Raw genomic sequence first — 7,944 nt, forward strand, 5'->3', positions numbered from 1 at the left:
AACTCAATAACAATTTCTTTGACAAATACTCCTACTTTACTCAAAACAATTTTCGAACTCAATCTCATGCTTTGGAAGATATAACATTACAAGCTCTTTTCTTATGGCCTAAGTTTCCTTCGCTTATAAAAGATCGGTAGAAACTACCCAAAACAGTTTTCACGAAGCATATAAAGAAGAGAAAAATTTTAATAAGTTAAAAGCTTAATATTGGAGTATTTATGTCAAAGAAAATAACTACTAAGAATTACGCATCAAAAATAGCTTCTTCCAAAACCCTAGAACAAATATTTAGCTACTCATGAATCGAGAAATGGATAAAACTTGATTAATCATTGTATTAAAAATAATGAAATTCTGCTTACAAGAGATTTTTGGTCGCCAAAGGTATACAGAAAGGAAAACTGCTCAGTTACTTCAGCTGCTGAAAGTTTTTCGCAACTGATTGATGAAACGATATATGCAGCCTGCGGTAGTAATACGATAGTTTCTGCGACTGTCTCTACCAGGATATGTTCTTCGTGTTCTTGAGTTTTGCAGCAGCAGGTAACTTTCTGAAACTTGTGATTTTTTTCGATTTTTCCGTATCTATTCTCTCCTAGGTTCTCCGTCTCCCCTCTCTGAACTTCCCAACACCTCTATATATATGTACAAGGTATGAAATCTCGATAAAATCTATTGAATCCCTTCTCTTCTTTTCCCAAAAGTCTCGAGATTTTCTTTCTTTCTTTCTTTCTTTCTTTCCTTTTTTTTTTACGTGTATTTGGTATTAATCCGACTCTCCAACTCGATAAAATAGCTTCCAACAGATATCCTCTCCGTTTTTACACGTAACTTCCATAGAAGAAATCCAAAAATTCCGAATAATAACTCCACCCTCTGTTTTAACGAAAGTCCGTGTTAACTCCTTCTTTCTTGAATCCAAAGCTATTACCATCTTTATTCGATCGTGACAAGTCATTCTCCAACAAAAACAACAAGAAAATCTCGAAAAAACCTCTAGTAATTACTTCCAGAAACCCGATATCTTTCTTCACACTCTGTTTCACTTCATAAGGATGTCTAGCCCAATTCTTTCAATTAAAACGACCATACCAACCCTGTTTAGCCTTAACAGGCCCAAACCAACCCAAAATCATGAGAGAGTCCAACAAAAACTCGTCCAAATTGCTAACAGAACTTTCCCGGGAAAAATAAACCCGAGAATCATAATTGCTCCAAATTTGTAACTCCAGCGAATTCCGATCGAAACAAAGAGCCATACCATCTATATTTAGGTCCTATGAACAAACCCATTTGATTTCAGTCACTGAACCTCATTGAAACACCTTCAGAACTCGAGCCCTAATTTTTCCATGAAGAATAATATTTTCCGCCAAACTAAGAACTCTGATTTGATGAAATACCGATCATCTAGCCAATTCTGATTGCTTCTAAGGCCATTACCATCCCTGTATATCATACTAGAGCAAACCCATTGAATCTCAGCACTTTAGTCTCATTAGAACTCACCCAAAATCCAAACCCTAAATGTGCAACCAGTTTTCCCGCCAAAATTTAAATTCAAAAGGTTGAAGATGACCTCCCCTTATCCAACAGTGGCGTCCCTTTAGCAATTTAGGGTGCATTTAGCAATTCCAAGGGTGCGAATAACAATTTCTGGGGTATAAGGAGTAATTTTGGGCTGTGAATAATGAAAACTCATGGAGTGCCTTTATCAACTCCTCTGGGTCATTTCTGGGGGTGCCTTTAGTAGTTTCTCGAGCAGCCATCTTTTCCTCTCATATCCACTTCTTTTCTTCAATTTTTATACATTACTAAGGCTGCCATGCTTTTAAGACATAACTTGCATCACTAAAAACGACATGCCTTTCAGATAGAGATGAAGAAATAAAAGAAAATAATTAGAGATAATTCGCCTCCAACAGCAGTTGCACATGAAATGACACTTGAGCCCCTTTAAGCGACGTTTCTTCTTCTTTTGCTCCAAAGTACCTAAAACTCAAAATTAAACATAAAGTACATAATTTACAAGAAAACTTAGCAAAGAAAGCATAAATAATAGATAAATATCAAGGTGTTTTAGACACCTATCAAATCCCCCCACACTTAGACTTTGCCAGTCCTCGAGCAAATCAAACTAAAGTAATTTTATAACATACAACTCCATCTCGTTGAGGATACGGTCACACTTAGCATGTATAACAAGCCTTTAAACCCCTAGGTGTCCCTAGTGGCCGAGTTATAGTCTCGGGAGGATTTACCAGAGGTTTACCCACATAACCTTTTACTCCAAACTCTAGCTATCTATAAAGAACTCAGGAACGACACTAAAGAATCTCCTTGGTTGGCATACTTTCAGTGGTTACAAAAAGAAGTACCCGGATGCGAATCATATTCATATATATAAGTGACAGAGATCTACTTAGATAGTCACACAATGGACATCAATATTGGAATCACACAGGTCACGTGAATAGATAATTATAGAGATATATAGTTTAAATCGATGTTGACTAAGGTGAACGGTGTTTCCCATATCTATATAAAGGCCTCCACCACGATGAACCTATGAATCCTAATGGATTGAGATACCGGTCTGGACTAATATCAACACAGCTTGGCATATACAAGGGAACCAACGGTCGGTAATATAATTCTAGATCAACTCAACTGGCATATACAAGGGAACCAGCAGTCGATTTTATTGAACAATAATAAACTTTTAATTTTTCATTTTTATTTATTTTTAATTTTTTTTAACTGCATGATTTGATCTTTTGGATCCAAGCGCGTGCTTCTTATCATCAGATTACATGATAGTTCCCATGGATCCTGCGATCCACGCTTGTGTAGGCGACAGAGACAGGGAAAACACACACATATTGTTATCCAAGTGTTAATCTTCTTCTTCTTCTTTTTTTTTTCCAATTATTCCGTTTGGTCTGATTAGTATGGTCTATTTATTATTTAGTAACTCAATCTCTCTATTTCATCCGGTAGTGGCAACAATTCGGTGTGTGGGACCCACCAAATCACTTAAAGAAACATATAAGTTTGCAAAATAAAAATAGAACATAATGTGATGAACGTAGTGTGATGATTCCATTATAACACCTGAACTCTGTCTTTTACGAATAGACTCTGTTATTGGGTTCCTCAACTCCTACAACCAAGATGTTTCCATCCACTTAGATTGGTTAGTGCCATCCTGATTTCACACAAATTTCTAGGCTCTGGAGTTTAATTTATTTTTTATTTTTATTTTTATATTTTTATTATTTTTCTAACTAAAAGTTTTTGCCTCACCCCAAACTTAAATCTAACATTATCCTCAATGTTTCAAATTAAAGTGCAATACCAAAAATGTAAGTAACAAGAGGAATCGGTAAAGAGAGAAGTCAGAAAGATAGTACCTGGATGAAGCGTAACAATCCTTCCATGGGGAGCAAGAAAGAAAATAAAAACAAAAACAAACTAATGTACAACAGGGTCCTTCAGAGGGACCATAAAATCACCATGTGTGGGTTGCCTCCCAATAGGCGCTAAATTTAGTGTCTTCAGCCAGACATTGTAACCCGTTAAAATTAATCCTGGTAGACAGGATCTCTCAGCTCCGATTCTTCAATTGCATGACTAGGTAACTCTAAGTATGGTTTCAACCGTTGACCGTTAACTTTGAAAGTTTCTCCGTTCTTAGGATTTTCAACTTCAACTGCACCATGAGGAAAAACAATTTTGAAAAAGTATGGTCCGGACCACCGAGACCTTAATTTACCAGGGAAAAGATGTAGATGAGAATTGTAAACGAGAACTTTTTGACCTGGTTCAAATGTCTTTCGAATAATCGATTTATCGTGAAATATTTTTGTTTTCTCCTTGTAAATTTTCGCACTCTAGTAAGAATCATTACAAATTTCTTCTAACTCATTGAGTTACAGTCTACGGTTATCACCAGCAGTAGATAGGTCAAAGTTTAGCTGTTTAATGGCCCAATAAGCTCGGTGTTCCAATTCTACATGCAAGTGGAAGTCTTTACCAAAGACAAGTATATACAGAGACATCCCTAGTGGAGTCTTAAAAGCGGTTCGGTAAGCCCACAAAGCTTCTATTAAGCGCAAAGACCAATCCTTTCGGGTAGGATTTACGGTCTTTTCTAAAATCTGTTTAATCTTCCTATTAAACACTGATACTTGGCCACAAGTTTGTGGGTGATAAGGTGTAGAAACCTTATGGGTAATGGAGTACTTCTTCATGAGCGACTCAAAAGACCGAATACAAAATTGGGAACCTCCATCACTAATGATTGCTCTAGGCATACCAAATCGAGAAAAAATATTGTCTCTAACAAACTTGATCACGACGTGACGATCATTTGTCTTGGTAGCAATTGCTTCAACCCACTTAGAAACATAGTCAACAACTAATAATATGTAAAAGTTTCCATAGAAATTGACAAAAGGTCCCATAAAATATGTACCCCACACATCAAATATTTCTATTATTAGTATAGGACTAAGTGGCATCATATTACGTCGAGTCAACTTCCCTAACTTTTGACATCTCTCAAAGCTTTGAAAAAATAGGTGGGAGTCCTTAAATAGAGTTGGAAAATAAAGACCGGATTGCAATACCTTCACAGTTGTTTTCTTAGAACTAAAGTGACCCCCACAAGCTCCAGAATGACAAAAAGTCAAAACACTGGAGATTTCGTTGTCAGGAATACAACGACGGATGATCTGATCAGGGCAGTATTTGAATAAGTACGAGTCATCCCAGAAAAAGTATTTAACCCCAGACAAGAATTTAGGTCTATCCTGTTTAGACCAATGGTCGGGCATTTGAGCAGTTACCAAATAATTGACAATGTCAGCAAACCATGGTAACAAAGAGATGGAAAATAATTATTCGTCAGGGAACGTGTCAAGGATCGGTCTCTCATCATCTCTAGTCTCATCAAGGATACGGGATAGATGGTCAGCTACTACATTTTCATACCCTTTCTTATCACGAATATCTAGAGTAACCTTGGAACAATAATACCATCTAATCAGCCGAGGTTTGAAGACCTTCTTGTAAAGAAGATATTTGAGTGCGGCGTGATCAGAATAAACTATGACCTTAGACCCTAGAAGATATGATCTAAATTTCTCCAAAGCAAAAACGATGTCTAACATTTGTTTCTCAGTGGTTGTGTCGTTCAACTGGGCATCATTTAGGGTCCTACTTGCATAATAAATTACACTAGGTATTTTATCACGTCGTTGGCCAAGGACAACACCAACCGCATCAACGGATGCTTCACACATAAGTTCAAATGGGAGGTTCCAATCGGGTGGTTGAATGATAGGGGCAGAAGTCAACAATGATTTTAGCTTCTCAAAATAATGAACACATGCTTCATCAAATACAAAGGCAGTATCTTTAGCAAGTAGGTTCGAAAGAGGTAACACAATCTTGCTAAAGTCTTTGATGAAACGACGATAAAATCCAACATGGCCAAGGAAAGATCTAACATCTGTTACATTCTTAGGTGGTCTTAGTTTTGAAATTAGGTCAACCTTGGCCTTATCAACTTCTATTCCCTTAGAGGACACTACATGTCCTAACAGTATTCCAGATTTAACCATAAAATGACACTTTTCCCAATTAAGGACTAAGTTCTTTTCTTTACAACATTCTAGAACTAGTGTAAGGTGGTGCAAGCATTCATCGAAAGAGGATCCAAAAACCGAAAAATCGTCCATAAAGACCTCGAGAAATCGTTCAACCATGTACGAGAAGATACTTAGCATGCAACGTTGGAATGTTGCGGGTGCATTACACAACCCAAAAGTTATACGCCTGTAGGAAAAATTACCAAATGGACATGTGAAGGTTTTTTTCTCTTGGTCCTCCTGTGGTATAGGTATTTGTTTATAACCAGAATATCCATATAGGAAACAATAATGGATGCGGCCAGCTAATCTTTCTAACATCTGGTCGATGAATGGTAAAGGAAAGTGGTCTTTCCTAGAGGATGAGTTCAGCTTATGGTAGTCTATACAAACTCTCCACCCGGTAATAACATAGTTAGGAATCAATTAATTGTTCTCACTCGCAACTACTGTAATCCCAGACTTCTTTGGGATAACCTGGAAAGGACTGACCAATTTACTATCAGATATGGGGTATATGATCCCCACATCTAACAATTTGAGCACCTCAGTGCGGACAACTTCTTTCATATTAGGATTCAGACGTCTCTGCATTTCTCTTGAGGTTTTGGAACCTTCTTCTAGGTAGATGTGGTGCATACAATCAGCAGGACTAATTCCTTTCAAGTATGATATGGTCCACCCTATTGCAGTCTTGTGCTCTCGGAGAACACTAACTAGTCTACTTTCCTGATCGGGATCTAAGTCAGAGGCAATTATGGCAGGAAGAGTATTTTCATTACCAAGAAATACATATTTCATTGTATCTTGTAGCGGCTTTAATTCAAGGGTGGGTGCCTTAACTAATGACGGTAGGGGTTTACCTATGGTCGGTGGAAGAGGTTCTGGGTTAGGTTGCCATTTTCCATAATTCGTTACTGCCGTGCAATCTAATAACCCATTAACCTCTTCAAAATATTTATCCTCATCATAATAGGCTCCGAAGTGGGACAAACACGCCTCCAAAGGATCGCTAATACTATTAGTGGTAAAGGTATTCTCAACTAGAGAATCAATCATGCATATGGACTCATAGTGTTCAGGGTCCGGTGGGGCTTGTAAGGCCTTAAAAACGTTGACCGAGATTTTCTGATTCCCAAGGAAAATTCTACTAGACCAGTTTGACAATGTATGACTGCATTTGCAGTGGCTAGAAACGGACGACTTAGGATGATTGGGATATTGATATCTTGACTAAAGATAGGTTGAGTGTCTAAAATCACAAAGTCAACTGGATAGATAAATTTTTCTACCTGAACCAAAACGTCTTCAATAATTCCACGTGGGATTTTGACTGACCTATCGGCTAACTATAGTGTTATCCTAGTTGGTTTCATCTCACCTAGTCCAAGTTGTTCATATACCGAGAACGGTAAAAGATTCACACTAGCCCCAAGATCTAATAGAGCATTGCCTATCATTTGTTTACCTATGACACATGTGACAGTAGGACAACCATGATCTTTAAATTTGACTGGGTACTTTTGTGAGATTATAGAACTAACTTGGTGGGTCAAAATGCCTTTTTATGGACACTCGCATCTCTGTTGACAGTTCACATCTCTTTTAGGAACATGGCCATAGCCGATACATGTATTATTGCATCTAACAAGGGCAGGTTGACCTTAACTTGCTTAAAGATGTCTAGGATTTCAGCATATGTACTAGGCTTTTTCTTAGCGAGTCTTTGAGGAAATGGTGCAGGTGGTATGTACACTCTCTCAGGGATATATTCCTCACTTGGATTCTTAGTACTATCAGGCCCACTAGGGTCTTTAGACAAAGTTTGGTCAACTTCAGTCTCTTTTTCAGTTGGACTACTATCCTTGGGTGATTCTACCGAGTTCTCTAGAGTTTTGCCACTCCTAAGGGTGATAATTGCTTTGATATGTTCATTGTGGTTAGAATTACCTGACCTATTACCCTGGTTTACTCCTTTAGGATTTGGAGTGGTTTAGCTAGGAAATGTCCCATTATCCCTGTCATTTAACCTGTTTGAAAGTTGACTTATTTGAGTCTCTAAGTTGGCAATAACCCGGTCACTGTTTTGTTGGTTACGCTGACTCGTCAGGACAAAGTCATAGAGCTTCTGACTTAAATGGTTGATATTTTGGGTAGTATGGGAATTGTTTAGAGCATTACCCTCAATTAAGAGTCTTATACTTTCCTCTAGAGATGACACTCTTTTGTCAACTGGGCTCAGTTCTTGGACTTGAGCTTGGTTCCTAGAAAAACCTGGTGGTGGGTT

Source organism: Papaver somniferum, chromosome 4 (genome assembly GCF_003573695.1).
Source record: "Papaver somniferum cultivar HN1 chromosome 4, ASM357369v1, whole genome shotgun sequence".
NCBI lineage: Eukaryota > Viridiplantae > Streptophyta > Magnoliopsida > Ranunculales > Papaveraceae > Papaver > Papaver somniferum.